General features: G+C 42.2%; 1 protein-coding gene across 1 annotated transcript in view; it reads right to left on the reverse strand.

The window, feature by feature from the left end:
- LOC100764329 (attractin-like protein 1) overlaps positions 1–19,544 on the reverse strand; it is a 542,646-nt gene that overhangs the window by 341,656 nt on the left and 181,446 nt on the right.

Raw genomic sequence — 19,544 nt, forward strand, 5'->3', positions numbered from 1 at the left:
AGAGAGAGAGAGAGAGAGAGAGAGAGAGAGAGAGAGAGAGAGGATTTTAGATGTATAGACTGCCAAGGCTGTCTAAGTTGAGAAGCTCTGTCTAGATCTCGGTTATTTCCATAGAAACTACATGCTACTCTCAGGTTAGTAGTGTTAAAACTTGGTACTTTAGTGACTGAGGGGGTCCATGTTAGTTTCAGTAAGATCATTATATCCTTAAACTTTTTAGCAGGAAAGGTACAAGCTTGCTATTCCAATGAACCCATTGAGTTCATCCTTAATAAAAATGACTGCATGAGGAACATGTACAAGCCCCGTGGCTGGTTTACTCCATCCCCAAGACACACTGGTGTCATTGTACAGTGCCCTGCGGTTATTTCCAAACATGAAGAGTGTTACTGGGTTTCATATGCTTCACAAGTATTCACATAAAAGTTTTTCCTCTGATGTTTTTATTCCAGTTATTAGTATAAGCAGGCATCTTATCACTCTTCATATTTAATCTGACCCTGCTTTTGTTATTCCTTTCTGTAAGAGCAATTACAGTAGTAGATGACAGCTTACATACAAAAAGCCATTCGTATTAAACATCATTTGAACACCACGGTGTATTTCATTTGTTGCTCTGTAAAGTAACAGTATTTATGCCGAAACAGGTGCATGATTAGAATTCCAGCAATGAAGATGTTGGGCTTCTCCTAGAAGAATTAAAATTCCTTCTCACTTAATTAAATTTCTTGACTCCAATAAAGAGACTCGCTTTTGTAATCATTAAGGACAACATAAAACATGAAGCCTTTGTAACCATTTTCTTTGGAGGAAGAATACAGAATTCTTTTTCCAGACTTGTACCCAACACTCCCCACAGAATTCCCGTGGGGAAGCAATCAGAGTGATAGCGCTACATTAGCCTTTGATGACCATCCAGGAGCCATAAGAAGTAAGAGAAGTTACACGACCCAGATTCCCTGGGAAGCATCATGGGGCAAGGCTCCAAACGCCACTTCCGTCCATTTCATTTTTCATGAAGAGAAGTAAACTTTGTTTGCATTAAGTCACTGAAATGCACTGGTCTATCTCTTTAAATTAGCCTTTCCTTATCATTAAATCAAAGGATTTAATGGGTAGCATCAAATGTCTGTGTCATTTATTTATTTCCATTACTATTCAGTTTTGGCCACATTCTTTGAGATTTTTTTCTCCATTAAATGGCTTCTCTAAGTGTCTGGATGATACTGAGGAGAACAGATACTTAGGCTTCCAAGAAGAGAGAGAAGAAAGGACAAGGAAAGGGGCAAAGGACAGAGCAGGGAGGGGGAGGCAGAAGGAGGGGAAAGGTAGAGAGAGGGGGGAGGCAGAGGGAGAGGGAAGAAAGAGAAGGGTGGGCAAGGCATGGAAAGAGAAGGGGAAACGATGTGGTCTGATAATCGGACCAGAGTTGTCAGGGGTTTAACACATCCATGTAATGAACGTAGTAACAGAAATAATAAAAAAGAAGCATGCAAACTAGAGATGAGGGGAAAGACTTAGAAACCTAGGGAGGGAGACTGCAATGGGTTAATCACCTTTACAAAGTGATCCTTTTTACAGAATCCCTAACACAAAACACACAGCATCCAGGAATGTCATCTAGAGCAGTGGTTCTCAACCTTCCTGATGCTGCGACCCTTTAAAGCAGTTCGCCAAGAACAACAGTATTTACATTGCTACTTCATTAACTGGTCATGTGACTGCAAGGAATCCTAATGTAAATAGGTGATATGCAGATTATCTGATATGCCAGCCCTGTGGGGGTGGTGATCCTCTGTCTAGAACCATTGAGGGGAGCACAGATCATAGTATGACACAAGCCTGTGCTGTAGGGACGAAAGGGAACGCTGACAAGATAAAAGACAAATCATCTTCCCAGAGTTCTGCAGGACACAGCTTAACTGAACATAATCCATAAATACTAAATATTCAAAAATTACTTTGCATGCATTATTCTTGCATTTTACTAAAAACCTTGGAAACTAGTGCAGGGTTAAAATACAGGACTTTATTTTTAAAATTACTTCCCTTAGTAACTGATATCCAAAGACATACCTACTAATAACTTGCCAGTACCCTAAAACATGAGGATTTTCTTACCAACTGAAATGTTAACAAAAATAAATCAATTCAAAAAAAGTAGTGTTAAATGAATTGAAAAGAACTTGGGTTTGTCCATTTGTCCATCTGCTAAGAGTTGAGGATTAAATAAAGCCATGTGGATCATATGGGAAATGACGCATTGATTGTAAAATTTGCACAGCATGCTATCTGGCCCTTCAGAGGAAGTCAGAGCTGAAATTCAAATCCTCAGAAACCCCAGCTTTAAGTGTTGACCCCCTCCAACAAGAGGTAGGTTTTACAGCTGACCTCGCACAGTGTAGACAAAACACGGGTGCAGTAAAAACACTGCATAAAATTACCTTCAGCCATGCACATAAGGTGTATGTAAAACATACAGAATTTTTGTTTGGATGTGGGTTCTATAACCTAACTATCTCATTACATATGGAAACATTGCAAAATGGGGTGGGGAACCTTGAGCACTTTTAGTAGGGTAAATTACCTTGTACATGGAAGGTATTCCACCAGTAAGAAGATTTCAAATGCAAGTAACAGAAAACCTGACACTGCCATAAAAACATGATTCTCAAACATCTACTCCCCCGTATGACCTTACCTATATAGCCAATGGGAGTCCCATAAGATTGGTTCCAGTAAGTCTCCCCTCACTGAAGAAGAAAGAAGCTCAGGAGCAATTCTTTCACCAAGATTATATAGGCAGTTAACAGCTGCTTGGGAAAAGGGCTCATGAAACCTGGCACCTACCTGAGCTTATGAAAGTGGTTAATGGTGACAAAGCCTGCACCTAAGGAAGCTTATGTGAGTGTTTATGGTGATGGGAAGAGTGTTCTTCAGTTTTTTCCATGCTCCTGTAAGCAAGCTAAGCTAAACCCATTGATTCCCCAATGCAAAACTGGGGACCATTGTAACTGGGTCTGTCACAACCCTATCAGGCTTGAGGGGACATTTGTTAATACCATCACCCAAAATGTTAATGTCAAAGCCCTCAAGAAGGGACTTAAGTTTAACTCTATTCCATAAAGTAGGGACCCCCAACATGAGCAGATCAGTGTCTGTCCAAATCTGTTTTTTGTTGATGAACAGCATGAGCAAGAGTAACCTGGTGATGTGTGGTGTCTTTCTGTGTGCTGTAAATATGTTTCATTACCACTGGCCAAAAAAGAAGCTGATTTGAAGTCAAGATACAGATATCTAAGGACATGTTACTTTGGAAAATAGGTTCTGTTTGTTTCCACAGAAGATGAAAGACAGTGGATTCCTTTGCTACAAGCCGCAAGATCACACAGTAATTATACAGCCATCATTTCCTGAGATGACCCAACAGAGCCAGGGGCTCTGCATGGAGGTTTTTAAACCAATAGGCAGGTCTTATTTGGCGTTATCATCTTGTGAATGAATTGGCTGTTTCTTGCTGTAGATTCTTCATGTAGCTTATTCCTTTCTTCAAAAACTTAGGATTTACTAAGTTTGTTTACATTTCAGCAATATCTGATCATTTAGTGGGCATTTCTCCCATGCCTTTGGAGTTTGCTGATTATACTCCTTAGCTATGTGTGAAACCTGTTCTCCATTAGCAGGTCCTAGTTTACTGATTACATCCCCTGACTATGTGTGAGACCTGTTTCCCACTATCAGGTCCTAGTTCCCCTCTGCTATGTAGAGATCTGCCTCCCTGTGATTATCCTTAGTGACTGGCATTTGGTCAGTGTTTAGGACCCAGGCTAAAGCATCCCATCTAAGACATTGCCAGATATCCAAGGACATAAAATTAATACATGCCCAAAGCTGTTGCTTCATAGCTGCCCAGATAGACAAAATAAGCATGCCCTAAGCAACTGATGCTAAAAGCTTCTCCTAGCAGGAAACCATAGCAAAAGTGTAGACAGCAGACCAAAGGCTGCTTGCCTGCATCCCTATGTTTACTAGGTTGCCTAGTTACCTGATATTCCCTATGCATGCTGGGAGAAAAGCAGACACTGAGTTGATTTTTACTGAACATGAACTTTCAGCATAGCACACTAGTCCCCCTTTCTAGAATTCCTGATGGTTCAGTCTCTTAACTGACCTTCTCCCCCTCAAGTAGTTCACAGGATGTACAGTAGCCATGCCCACCTCTGAGCTAACAACCAGGACTGTCCCCATGTCAAGATCCTTAATGGTACAAAAGATTTCCAGCCCCAGAATCCCACTAGGACTGGAAAACTGCTGGTTGCTGTGATAACTGGAAACATTTTGCTGCAAGAGGAAGCAGAATAAAGAGACATGGATAGAAAGATCATGTTGTAAGTAGATTCCATTTTTCCCTCACATTAATTCCTTCACTTATTTGAGGCTCCTTTTTTTTGAACCATGAGCGGAGATTTTAGAAGCTGGCCTTCTGAAGTTTTCCATATTCCTTCCAGGCTAATATGGTTTGATAAGTAAAACTCCCTGAGAGGTCTCTGATGGGAGAAATGGGACAGGTGATCCACATTCCAAAACAGCTTCAAGGCAACTGACTGAGACAAGGCAGCCTCACAGATTACTACAGCCAAGATTTAACCATAATCCTATATTTTCTCAGGATCCCCATAAGACTGCCCATCATACTCTCGAAGTAATTGGTGATCCACCAATCTGCAGGAACTAGTATAGAAAACTATGCCCAAATTCCCAAAATACTGTTTATAAATGTTTGTTTCCATTTAAAGGGGGTTGATTATAAATGGTTAACTGTCACAGTTAATTTCTTTCTAAAGAAAAAAAGGGGATATAATATAGAAATAATGGGGGAAGGGTAGACTATTATTATAATAAAAAGGGGGTAGAGCATTGAATCTACTTTAACCCAAAAGACGACTGTTAATTTCAAAATACATTGGTTTGGATTTTGGTTCATTGATACAAATTTAAGGTCAATTTTGTTATAATACATGCATATTTCTACTGTTGTTTAAGGTATTAAGTTTGTACAACGTATTTAAAAATGTATAGTTAAGAAGTACAAATTAATAGTCACCAATAAGAGACAAACATACAGACATGTTAGTTAGGTTCTCTAAATATACAAAGATATATTTCAGATGGATAGGTGTAGCCAGGTCAGGCAGACCTGTAGCCAGCCCCTAAGCAGGTGAGGCTACAGGTTCCCCTACAGATAGGTAATCTTCAAACGCTTTTCAAAAAACCTACAAAATGTGGCATTTTAAAGTTTTAATAACTTAGAATTTTTTTTGGACAAGAGACCTCTGCTCCTGGCATCACCAATCACTTCAAGAGGATGATGGGCATTGAAGAATCTCCTTATGGAGTTTGCTTTCAATGTGGTAAGACTAGCCATATGGGCAAGTAACTGCTCTTTCCTGGACCGCTTGACTGTATGCTGTATAAACTGGACATGCAGGACCCACAGGAAAGTGACTGCTGAACTTGCAAAACAAGATGGGACAGTCCTGCAGGGTTCCTGTTTCATCAAAGAGTCTGCCAGACATTCTACAGGACACAGAGAAAAATGTCTGACAAACTGCCAACTGGAAAGACAGTTTCAAATTTCCTGCTTCACTGAGAAGTCTGTCAGATACTCTAAGCCAGGAGACTGAAGATGGATGGCCCAATGTTACAGAAGAACTTTGGGTGACTGTCTCTGTTTTGGAAGTTGCCTGCAATGCACATCCGGCTTACTCAGGTAATATTATGTCCTTCTGGAATCTTTGATGGGGTTGAAGACTAGATAGTTATAAAGATCATTTTCCTTAGTCATAATAGAAAGTAATTAGATACAAAATTTGAGACTCACTAAGATATATATTTATTTTCTTTAATTTTGCTAAATACAAATAGACTAAATATTATAACTGTAATTCTTGCTTGATAACTGTTTTGTTATATGTAATTTTACTGTGTTAAAGTTAAAACCTTCCTTTTTGATTAGACAGAAAAAGAGAAAAGATGTGGGATTTCCCTCTATGTGCTGTGAATAGGTTTCATTACCACTGGTTCATAAAGAAGCTGATTTGGCCAATAGGGAGGCAGAAAAGAACCAGACTGGTAAAATACAGAATAATAAAAATAGGTTAATTTAATTTGTAACAGCTAGTTAATAATAAACCTGAGCTAATAGGCCAAACAGCTTGTAATTACCATTAAGCCTCTGAATGATTATTTTATAAGCAGCTTTGGACACCGGCAGGTGGGTTAGCTGTCCAGTGGGACTGATCAGGACAGAGAAAAGCTTTCAGCTACAACCTGGGGAAGAAAGGGTTGAATTGGCTTACAGGTTCCAGTCCAACACTGAGCAAAGCCAAGGCAGGAACCTTGAGGTGGGATCTTAACTAAAAGTATAGACCATGGAGGAACACAACCTATAGGCCTGTTCAGACAACCCAGGCCTACCTGCCTAGGGATGAACCGCTCAAAGTGGGCTGGGCCTCCCGTATCAATTAGCAAGTAATACAATGCTTCAAAGGGGTGGCCATGAGCCAATCTGAAGGAGGTAATTCTTCAGCTGATGTTTCCTGGTCCTAGGTATGTCTAAGTTTGCAAAAAGTTCACAGAAACCAACTAACAGAGTGTTCTCATAAGAAAAGAAACCAGAGAAGTCAAACACCTTCTTTGCCTTACACAGAGTGGAAGAAAAGCCAAGTAGTCAACAACAAGAAACCAGCAATTTGCCTTCTTTTGAAGGTCCAAATCAGAAACCAAAAGTGCTAGTGCCATGATCCATTTAGCTTTCAGATCTATGAGTTAATACACCTTTCTCCTTCAAGACACCTAGACTGTTGTGATTTAAGGAAGATGAAGTTCAAATGCTCTGGCCTAGGATACAAATAGACAGGCAGACAGATGGATGGATAGATAGATAGATAGATAGATAGATAGATAGATAGATAGATAGATAGATAGATAGATAGATAGATGATAGGAATTTCTGGAATATGTATTCTGATGTAAATCAATTTTTTCTCAAGACTTTTTTTTATACCTCTTAACAAATTGCAATGCCCCAGGCCTTCCTCTCGCTCTTGGGTAGGTATAGTCAATCAATCACTAAAGAGCTACTAAATAGCTTTAGTCCACCATGAAGCAGATGAGGGATCAACCTCACTCACATGAAATGGTTGCTAAATAGCTACAACGACAGAGTTAAATGAAGGTTGGGCAAGAATTCACAAAATCCAGTAAACATATCACTTTCTTGAAATTGATGAAGAAATTCAGCCAAGTCTCCCAGAAAATAAGGGATTTACACATCTACAGAGCATTTTGGAAAAGTGAGTGGCAGGGGACCAAGAAGGCTAACACAGAGGGATAGTATTCCTTGGTGTGCCTTGACTGCAGTGAATCTGGGTCTTATCCAATAATTCAAACTTGTGACAAGAAGTGACACAGATCAATGTACACAGTGTTTTTCTATACTATTTAAGTTGGTTTAAAATTACAACACTTGAAACCAGGCAGTTGGATAAAAGCTTTTGCTAAAGAGTTCCTTTGGTGTTTTAAACAAGCACATACTCGTTTTCAAATCATCTGTAAACCAATGTTCTGTAACATAAGAAGAGAAATAAAAAGCACACAGCTATCAAATTATCTGACAATATGCCCATATAACCAACACTGACATAAAGAAATCGGTGAGCCCATTCTCACCTGCTCAAATCGTACTGATTTAATATGAAAGCTTAGTTTCCCATTTCTGAACTCTATAAAAATGGAATCCTAAAATGTTTATTCTGTTTATTTCAGTTTCTTTCTAACAACACTCTGTCATCCATATTGTTACTCTAACATTTTTTTTCATGTTTCTACATTATTACATAGCATGGTCATATTTTTCCAGTCTACCCTTTTTGAGTATTTGAGATATTTCCAGTTGAGCCTACCTAATATCAACTTGCTTAAAGGGAGGTAACTCAGACAGCATACATGACCACAGCATCAGAAGGCCACGTCTCAGTGTCTCCACGGTGCTGCAGTGACTTTTTGAGCACCTGAAGGATTGCTGGCTTGGTGTCCTCAGCAGCACAGGGCTGGGTGATGGTGACCCCTGTCATGAGCTGGGTGATGGTGACCACTGCCACATGGTGGGTGATGGTGACCACTGCTGTCACATGCTGGGTGATGGTGACCCCTGTCGTCATGTGCCATGTGATGGTGACCACTGTCATGTGCCAGCTGATGGCGACCGCTGTCATGTGCTATGTGATGTTGACCCCTGTCATGTGCTGGGTGATGGTGACCCCTGTCATGTTGAGGCTTCACTGTATCTATCTTCATGTATCTATCATGTACATACTGTGTGTGATCACATATCTATTGTATACATGTTCTCTCTCTCTCTGTGTGTGTGTGTGTGTGTGTGTGTGTGTGCGAGTTCGCGTGTGTGTGTGTGTGTGTGTGTGTGTGTGTGTGCGCGCCCATGTGTGTGCCATCAGTGGGAGTCTCCCATCACATATCTATCACATATATGTTGTGTGTGTGCTATCACATATATCCATCATATACAGGCTGTGCATTCCATCACATATCTATCATATGTATGGTGTGTGTGTGTGTGTGTGTGTGTGTGTGTGTGTGTGTGTGAGTGTGTGTGTGAGTGTGTGAGTGTGTGAGTGTGTGTGTGTGAGTGTGTGTGTGTGAGTGTGTGTGTGTGTGAGTGTGGTAAAAAGATGTGTAACATCTGAGCCCTCTTGCTTTGTCATACAATATGAAAAGACATTGTTGCTCCAAAATGACAGCCAGTATTGTGAAGATAAATGTCCTTGTAACCTGTGACCCTCAATTCTACTTCTAAGAAGCTATCCTAGAAGAATAAAAACTTGTGTCGATACAAAACACAAAGAAAATATTTTGTTTGCTGATACTTTATTCATAATTACCAGAAAGTGTAACTTCTATCTCTCAGTGGGTGAATAAAGTGTGATATGTCCATAAACAAAGTGCTAATGCAACAAAGGACATAACTGGCTACTGATACAAACACAAGCAACCTGGACAAATCCCTACTGAAAGATGCTAAGGGAAAGTCGCCATTAAAATAGAATGCTGAATGAGCAAGGGCCAAAGAACACGTCAGTCTGGGTGAGAAGAAAGCCGGCTACAAAGCACTGGCCCAGTGGTGGAGTCCTCTGTGGAACAAAGGAACAAGGAACAAAGTTGGAAATTACGAGAGATCATATGACGGCCCAGACAATGGGTCTTACTGCACATAACTTAAAACGAAAATGAATCTACTCAACTGAAAGCAAACAAGGAAGCAAATAATGGAGAAGAGAAAAGTACGGGCTGGTAGTAAGTCCTCACACCCAGCTAGGACCCACACAGAAGTCACTGAAATTGGGGCTGATAACACGAGGTGATGCCAATAATTGGATCACAACACAAAGGAACTTGAAGACACTGTCTGGATCATGAATGTGAAAGGAAGCTTTAGATAATTAGGCTATATAATTTAACTCATGCCGTAAGGACATTCCTGGGGCCCTTTGAATGCACTGCCACCATGGGAGGTAGATTTGGGGTTGGCAGGAGACTGAATACAAAGTGGACGGGCAGCTGCTTTTTAAGTAACGGGGTGAGGCACGGGGACACCATGAGCAGTGAGGCACAGGGTGAGGCGGGAAGTAAGGTGTGCAGTGAGACGTGGAGTGGATGCAGTGAGGTGTGGAGTGGATGCAGTGAGGTGTGGAATGGACGCAGTGAGGTGTGGAATGGACGCAGTGAGGTGTGGAATGGACACAGTGAGACGTGGAATGGACACAGTGAGACGTGGAATGGATGCAGTGAGACGTGAATGGATGCAGTGAGACGTGAATGGACGCAGTGAGACGAGGAATGGATGCAGTGAGATGTGGAATGGATGCAGTGAGATGTGGAATGGATGCAGTGAGGTGTGGGATGGATGCAGTGCGGTGTGGGATGGATGCAGTGAGATGTGGGATGGATGCAGTGAGACGTGGAATGGATGCAGTGAGGTGTGGAATGGATGCAGTGAGACGTGGAATGGACGCAGTGAGACGTGGAATGGACGCAGTGAGACGTGGAATGGACGCAGTGAGATGTGGAATGGATACAGTGAGGTGTGGAATGGATGCAGTGAGACGTGGAATGGATGCAGTGAGACGTGGAATGGATGCAGTGAGACATGGAATGGATGCAGTGAGACATGGAATGGATGCAGTGAGGTGTGGAATGGATGCAGTGAGGTGTGGAATGGATGCAGTGAGGTGTGGAATGGACGCAGTGAGACGTGGAATGGACGCAGTGAGACATGGAATGGATGCAGTGAGACATGGAATGGATGCAGAGAGGTGTGAATGGATGCAGTGAGGTGTGGAATGGATGCAGTGAGGTGTGGAATGGATGCAGTGAGGTGTGGAATGGATGCAGTGAGGTGTGGAATGGACGCAGTGAGACGTGGAATGGACGCAGTGAGACATGGAATGGATGCAGTGAGACATGGAATGGATGCAGTGAGGTGTGGAATGGATGCAGTGAGACATGGAATGGATGCAGTGAGGTGTGGAATGGATGCAGTGAGGTGTGGAATGGATGCAGTGAGGTGTGGAATGGACGCAGTGAGACGTGGAATGGACGCAGTGAGACATGGAATGGATGCAGTGAGACATGGAATGGATGCAGAGAGGTGTGGAATGGATGCAGTGAGGTGTGGAATGGATACAGTGAGGTGTGGAATGGATGCAGTGGGGCGTGCAGTGCAATGCGCAGAGAGACATAGAGTGAGGCGTGCATTGGGACACAGAAGGAGACGCAGAATGAGGCAGGTCCTAAAGGTATAAAGACCTAGGGACTGCTAAACAGGAGGCTGACTGACAGGACAGCACGCTCACTGGTTTAGGGGTTTAGGGGTTTTATATGGCACTGGGCGTGAGTGTGAAGTTACTGAGAGAACTCTTTCTGTCTTTATCATTGGTGCTCTCAGCCTCAGCATTGTGGGTAATGTGTGCAATGCTGGTTTCAATCTCTATAAACTGCACTATCGCCAGTTTTTCCCCATCATATCAAATATACCGATTTATAGGAGCCAACAGAGCACGGACATCTATTTTCTTCCATAAGGGAGCCAGGGAGAGATTTCCAGGTTCAATTTCCAACACAACAAGAGTTTGCCTGTAGATTCTTCCTAGGGAGGTGCAGAGCCGCAGGCCTCATTTACATTATCGTAACTGTCATCTGCAGTCACTGTGAAGCAGGGGCCCCTGTGCACTGGTAACCCTCACAGTGCTCTTTGTCCTTGCTCTGCCTTGGTCGTCTGTTAGCTTAGAATCCTGTCAAATCCTTCTGGGATACCGAGGCTTGTGTTTATTAATGATCTGGGTTTATTTCTTGTCCTATGAAGATGCACATTACTGCTTTTTTTCTTTTTAAAAATCGTTATAAACAGCATGATCAGGTGCCTTTATTCTCAGATATCAGTGGCTACATTAACACGGTGTGGTCAGCTCAATGGGCAGCTCTGCTGTGTTTGTTTTTCTAAGGCTTGAGTGGTTTTATGTTTTGCTTTTGAATCCTTTAAGATTCTTCAACTTATAATATTAATCTCCATCTCTCTCCACGCTATACCCAGCAACACAGATGCAACATAAATAGAAAAGTACATGAGTTTGAGGCCACAGAGAAAATACAATTCTTAAAGATTTCTCAAGCAAGGCAGGATATCTTCAGACACCATTTGGAATGGTCTGTGATAAGTAACTCTGATTATAAACTGGAATTTGTAAAATTATAAACAAATCTTTATAGCAACATGGTTCAAAATAGGTGTGATGAGGAAACTGAAAACTATCAAACAATCAATGGAGAAATAATATCGTAAGATGAAATATTACTGAGCTGGGAGCTCAGTAACTCTACAGACAAGATCCTGCTTTTCCCTCGCTCTCTTGATCCAGAGGGAATGTCATAGACTAAACTCAGAAGCCTGGCCTACAGAATAACTTGAGACAGGGAAACAAACTGAGTGGGAACTGCACAGTGCTCAGACAGGCGGGAGTCTGGGCAGAGCCACCATCAGAAAAGTGAACCCCAAAGGGACAGGCTCTGTGTGCACCTCTACCCCAAAAGGACCTCCCATGAGTGTGCCTGCTTCTGCTGCAAGCCAGGAATGAGGACCCCAAACATCACTTCAGGCATTCAAGGACAGTTCACCCAATGAAAACCAGCAAGCGCAATATATCACAATAACCATCTCAAGGACAGAAAAATCACATGACCATCTGAACAGATGCAGAGAGGGCCTCTACTAGAGCCTTCCTTTTCACACAGACCAATCAATGTAGCAGAACGACACACACCCACACTCCCTCCCATTTGCTTTATGGGACTTTCACCTAAAAATCTTTTGCTTCTCAGATTCTACACTGGTATCTCCTTCTCAGAGCATTTGTGATTTGGGAAAGAGAGAGGCCAGAGGGGTCCATGGGATGGACTCATCCCTGCTTTGCAGGTTAAGAAGGCACCACCCATGTCAGCTCACACAGCACAGGTGTAGTCTGCCAGAAAGCTCACAGTGTTAAAGATTTCACCAGTGCTAAAAGCTTGAAAACAGTTCTGATGAAAGCTGTCGGAGCCCCAGGTGGTTTGTGCATTTGAAAAAAGGGAAGGCAGACATTGGTGGAGCATACCTTTAATCCCAGCACTCAGGAGGCAGAGGCAGGCGGATCTCTGTGAGTTCGAGGCCAGCCTAGCTCCGGAACTAGTGCCAGGATAGGCTCCAAAGCTACACAGAGAAACCTTGTCTCAAAAAACCAAAAAAAAAAAAAAAAAAAAAAGAAAGAAAGAAAGAAAGAAAGAAAGAAGAAAAAATGGGGGGAGGTTGAGGACACCTTCAAAAGAGTGGAATGAGTGCAGCTACACAGCACTGATGCCCTCAGTCGGACATTAAAAGAGGGAAGGCAAACACTGTTGGCTGAACACAGGAGCCAGAACATGGGTGAATAATAGACTGATGACCTAATGGCTGCAGCGCTGCTGCCCAAAGCATGATGGGAAACTCAGTCAAAACACAAGACTGCGACAGGGACAGCAGCATCTCAGATGCTTCTCCGATGGTGGATCTGCTGCCCTTCTATCCGAGGGTTAGCAGCACTGTGTCATGCCAGAAGACGTGCAGGCTCTCCTCTCCCTGCGGCACCTGGCCTCAGAAGCTGACACTGTCTGATCCCATGACCACTTGACTAACAAAGTTAAAGCAATAGCATTGCCCATCTGAGAAAAAAAGAGAGTAAGAACTGAAGAAGGCAAAAGAATTAGCTCAAATGTTTTACCAAAAGCAACAAAAATATGGAAAGATTTGGAATTGGGAGATAAACTGCTCAAGGGAGCAACATAGGAAATAGATATATAAAAGTTCATAGGTTTCACTGCAAAGTTTCAGAAACACAGGGAACATAAAGTCTGTGTGGGGACTTCAGGGAATACCACAATGATTCTCAGAGACTTGGGACAAGGAGTGTCATATACATGGCAAAACTGATCTACATGAGGTACCCTGAGGCACAAGAGAAGGAAACTACAGATAAAGACTAGGAGTAGGCATGAAGAAACTGTAATGCATGACCAGAAGAACCAGCCAGCAGTCATGCGACATAGGCAGGCCTAGGGGCCACACAGTCCAACTAGGCCAATGGACATTAATGTGTAAAGAAGTTTGTTAGCTTTCTTCTGGAGACCACGCTGAAAAGGGAAAAGACGGCCATAGGACTAGGGTGACTACCATCACAATGTGATTGGTTTCCAAAATAATAGAGATATAATTTATTCACTGCCAAATCTAGGAGCCAGAATTATCAAAATTAGATTAACAAGATTATGGGAGTTGTCCACAAAGACTAAGTGTAACGATGCATGAAGAATTGTGTCCTGGGGCTGAAGAGATGGCTGGTCTTCTAGAGAACCACAGTTTGACTGCCAGCTCCCACATAGTGGCTCACAATTGTCTGACTCCAGTTCCAAGATATCCCAAGCTCTCCTCTGGCCTTGATGGGCACCAGGCATGCATGGGATGCACATTCATACACTTATATGAAAGAAAAACACCTATCCACATAAATAAAGCATTGTTTCCCAGAAGGCAAAATAAGTAGTGGTTAGACAGCAACAGTACTCTATAACGCTGTCTATTTTAAGAGAAAAGGAAAGAGCACCAAGGAGCTTCTGTGAAGTCAGGACCCACAGCTTATTCCCAGCTGACCTCATTCAAATCCAGAATCTACTGGCTACTCTTCCTCAGGAAGAGCCATGAAACAACTTAAAAAGTAGATAAAATGATCCCTGTCATACACTTGAGTATGTACAGTGTCTCAGTTTTGTTTCCTGTTGTTTGGTAAAATATCTTAACAAAAGCAATTAAGGAAGAAAGGGCTAACTGGGCCACAAATCTGCGTCTTCGTTGTGGGAAAGGTCAGAGTGGCAGGAATGTGAAGCAGCGAGTCACCAACACCTACAGTCAAGAGCCGAGGCAACAGACTCATGCATGCTGGCATCATGCTCACGCTTCCCATGTTATTCAGTACACAACCCAGTGAGATGTTGGCACCACATTCAGGGTGGGTCTCCCTACAGCAAAGAAGGCTAATCGAGATAATCCCTCACAGGCATGCCTTGACACAAACTTTCTTTGATATACCCTTCTAGGACATTTCATATTATGTCAATTTGACAATCAAAACTGATCATCACATACAAGTATAGATCTAGGTTTACACAGGGTATACCAGATGTCCTAGTTAGAGTTTCTGTTGCTGTGATGAAACACCATGACCAAAAGAAATCTGGGGAGGAAAGGTTTATTGCACTCAAAGTTTCCTATAACAGTTCATCATCAAAGGCAGTGAGGGCAGGAACCTGGAGGCGGGAGCTGATGCAGAGGCCATGGAGGGGAGCTGCTTACCGACTTACTTATTCAACCTGCTTTCTTACAGAACCCAGGACCACCAGCCAAGGGATGACACCACACCACACACAATAGGCTGGGACCTCTGGATCAATCACTGCTGGAGATTATGGTGCAAGTACCAAAGAGGATGTGTGAAGTGGGGGCAGAGAAGAGAGGAGACAGACAAGACCTGAGGATGAAATGGGATAGTGGCCCGCAACATTTAATTGAGAAAAGGTTACACCTTTTACACTGTATACTTAAACATGGGTGAAAGGTTCAGGCATTATGCTGGCCTGCCCCTGTTACCTGGTGGAACAGGCAGTACCCTGGGCAGCCCAGGGTTCCATGGGAACTAAATCTGCACGCAGATGCAGAGGACCCCTTTAAAAGACAGACCCTGCCCATTACGCTCTCTGTTTACTCTCTCTCTACTCTGCTCTCTGCTCTGCTCTTCTCTTCTCCCATCTACACTCTCTCTGCCTCTCTACGGCGACCAGGCATGGCGGTCAGCCGTTACCCCTGTTCCTCTTCTCTCTTAGTCTCCATACTCTGCTGGGCTTATAATAAACTGGTTAATATGTCTAATATGTCTCATCTTGCGCTCCTTCTTCTTTATTTTTAATTTAAACAAAAATTTAACAAAGGGATTCAATGGGGGGAAAGGGGCATGTGAGTTGGGGCTGGCTTGAGGTCAGGCTTAAGGAATCTAGGGTTGACATTGACAATAGGTACCAGCATATGTTAATGAAGGGCCACAAATTCCTTGTGCTAGAGATAGGAAGAATGACTGCTTTAGCAAGCAGGAACTTTCCTCAAGCTCCAGAGAATGGAGACCCTTATCCGAATCCCTGCCCATGGGAAAAGGACTTCCTCTGGGGAGCACTTAAATTACACTGCATTTTCTTATTCCCCTCATCACACTCCCCAAAGCGAAGGTCCTGGTGTCTTACTCTTTTCCCAGTATACTATACCATTCTGATTTCCCTGTGTTTATTAACTGAACTCCTGTTTTTAATGACCCAGGCTCTGGATCTCAATTGTAGGCATTTCATCCTTGGGTCAGGTGTGTCTGGTAAATCTCTAACATTACTATTCTTGTGTAATTAGGAGGGCACAATGGAATTCCTGGATCCATGGTGCTGGGGATTTTTCTCCAAAGTATTGTTTTGTTTTGAGAAGTTACCATTGTACACACTTTAATCATTTACTAAAGCCCATACAAAATTTACTGAAAGGAAAGACATTAATAGTGTGACATTTAGGCATATACCCATGGGATGCACATTCATACAACAAGGACATCTGTTCAACTATGTTCATAGCAGCACTATTTGTAATAGCTAGAACCTGGAAGCAAACTAGATGCCCCTCAACTGAAGAATGGATAGAGAAAATGTGGTACATTTACACAATGAAGTACAACTCGGGGTGGGGGGGGGCAAATACAATGGAATCTTGAAATTTGCAGGCAAATGGAGAATTACTAAAAATTAAAGTAAAAATGTGCTGGAGAAGTGTTGTCTGCCATGTCAAAATGCTGGAACTTTGTCAAGCAGCAATGGTCACCACGCGGTCCACGCCACATCACTAAGAAAATGTCCTATGGCGGCATCTTATGGAGGCATTTTCTCAACTAAGGTTCCCTCCTTTTAGCTAACTCTAGCTTGTGTCAAGCTGAGGTAAAAATAGCCACCACACAAGAGAAAGAAAAACATTTGAATACTACTAGCAGGTATGAGGCAAGGGTGACACAGATACCTAATGGCCTAAAATATCACCATGGCTTCTTATTGGAGTTGGGTGTTGAGGGGTGGGGAGTAAAATTCTAGCTAAGCTGTGACACACAGTAGGCCAAATGTGTCTCTGAACCCACACAGTAGAAAATTCCCTAGTCTTTTAAGTGTGAGACTAGAACATATGTAGTTGAGCAACTGCTAAATGACACCCCCAGCCTATAAATCAAGTAGGGAAGAACAGTGACAACTTCCAGGACTTTGACAACCTGCTCCAGACATCAGCCACACCCAATGGACAATAGGAATGAGTGGTACCATTAAAAATGTGCCTGCCTTGTTTCCATTTAACATGTTTCCTTAAATAATACAGACTTTTCAGGTTGAGAACAATTTGCTATTCTACTCCACATAACAGAGAAAAAATATTATAAAACAATCCCTTGCATTTCTATAATCATGTACCAAAGTATTTTATCACATTCCCCAACAGCAATAAGAAAAATCCTTGGATCCTATAAATATGAAAAGGCCGAGAGTTGGAGGAGCTGGGTGACCTACTTAAGACAACACAAAGAGCCAAGATCAGAGCCGAGCTGTGTCTATAAATGATCTCACTGGTACTGGCCCAATTGTGTTTGCCACCACAAGAGCCCAGAATGAGAAGGTAAAAAAAGCTCATGACACAGTGTTAGACAGGGGGCCTCAAATGCTGACTAAGCTGAAGTTGCGTCATCCACTTACAGGCTGACCTGGTCCCAAACCACAACAGAGGCAAGCAGCCTGATTGGGATGTCCATAAACATCAACTTGTTTCAATTTTGTGGTAGCCTTGTAGAAAAGTAAGTTAATGGACTTCAAAACAGTCATCTATGCATTTTCCTAACAATGAGATGATTTTAAATTATCTAATTTACATTTCACTACTAGAAGAAATTTAAATGACAAAGAGCCCATCAAACATATTTGATCACACACAATGATTAGAATATTTTAATTCACTTTGTCTATAATGGCAACCTAATAAAGGAAATCATGTCTAATATATGGTATTCATTGAACTAGCTTTCCTTTGCTTAATAAAAGAGCTCCTGAATTTAAATATATGTGCACAAATTCAGAGGCTCCAAACTTTAAATATTTGAATAATTTACATGTACATTCATTCGCTTGTGAATTTTCACACATAACTGAACTTAGTATATCTTGATCCATACTATTTTGCATCAAGTATTTTAATTTTAATGCATTAGATGATGGTCATTCCATTGTAACTTTTGGCTTCATCTAAAAGCACACTGAATCTCTGTTACTATTCTTAAAAGTCATTTTTTCTAAGAAATAAAATTGTAAGACAGAAACATTTTAAGATACTTCTCCAAGTTCCACCTTTAGGGGAAATGTTTAAGGCAGGAATGAATTTTCTGCACTTATGATGGGTAAATATGCAGATGGTATTTAGTATTAAAACATTAGTATTACTGTACACACAGACAAAAATGCTGGCTTTCAGAGCACGGTGACTAACATGACAAAGGTTTTGAAAAGGTAGGCAAGGAAACAGAGAAGGTGAAGAGTGAAGAAAAGAATTTGAAACTCTGATTGGCAGGTGAAGATGAGAGATCAAACTTGGTATATGTAAGGCCCTATAGGTGACATAAGGCCCTATAGGTGACATAAGGCCCTATAGGTGACATAAGGCCCTATAGGTGACATAAGGCCCCATAGGTGACATAAGGCCCCATAGGTGAATCAAAAGAGATCAGAATACATAGGTTGCAGCTCAATTATAAAAACAACCAGTTAGTAGATGACATGGAATACAATCTCGAGAGTTGTCTCGTTATTAAATGTACTCAGGCATGAGCTAGCTCAAGAACTGGAAGACTCAGGTTCACAGAATCAATTCATGGGCACATGTTTTAGTGGATAGCTGCCACTCCTCCCATGAATGTCCTTCCATACCACTCTTAGCTCTGGAGCAAATACGTTACATAGATGCAAGGATATTGCATGAGCATAAAGTTTTGAAACCTCTACTCTCTGTCTCTCAACTGGAAGTATCTGTAGACTCCAGTGGAGAAGATACAGGGACCCAGAAACAACACAGACACTGAACAAGACACCGCAAGCAAAATATGATTGCCTGGTGTTTGGGAACAGGGACAATATTCCATATTCCAACAATTGGGTTGATGGCTGAATCAGCCCAGACAAGCCGGCGGTGGGCTGAAGGTCTACTTCAGCCTGGTTGAAGCGCTGTGCAGGGTGTGGGCTGCACATCATTGACAGGAGATATTTGTCTAATTTTCACAGTCCTAGAGCACACCACTGAGATACACATCCAGAGCAATGCTCACAAAATGACTTATCTAAGGTCCCATAGCACAGACACTTATCTGTGCCTTCCCAAGCTGAGTGTCTCCTCATCTACAACCATGGCAATGAAAATGAGATTCCCTGCAGGCCGGGATGCTTCTGGATACTAAGAACACCATCCTCTCTCTAAGAAACCCAGGTCAATCGGCCACTTAAAAAGTAATGTCAGTTAAAAAGAATCAACTCGCAGATGTCCATGTACATTATAAGACACAGAACATTCCAAAGTTGTTTCTGTGGTGATATATTATTCATGATTTAATAAAGCTTGCCTGAAGGATCAGAATGCAAGGCTAGTCATAGTCATTGTCATAGTCATAGCTGGGCAGTGATGGTGCACACCTTTAATCCCAGGATTCAGAAGACAGAGGCAGATGGCTCTCTCGGAGTTCAAGACCACCCAGAGCCACACAAGAGTGAATCAGTCTAAAAGAGAAATAGAGCTCACGCCT

This window comes from Cricetulus griseus, chromosome 3 (genome assembly GCF_003668045.3).
Source record: "Cricetulus griseus strain 17A/GY chromosome 3, alternate assembly CriGri-PICRH-1.0, whole genome shotgun sequence".
In the NCBI taxonomy this organism is placed as follows: domain Eukaryota; kingdom Metazoa; phylum Chordata; class Mammalia; order Rodentia; family Cricetidae; genus Cricetulus; species Cricetulus griseus.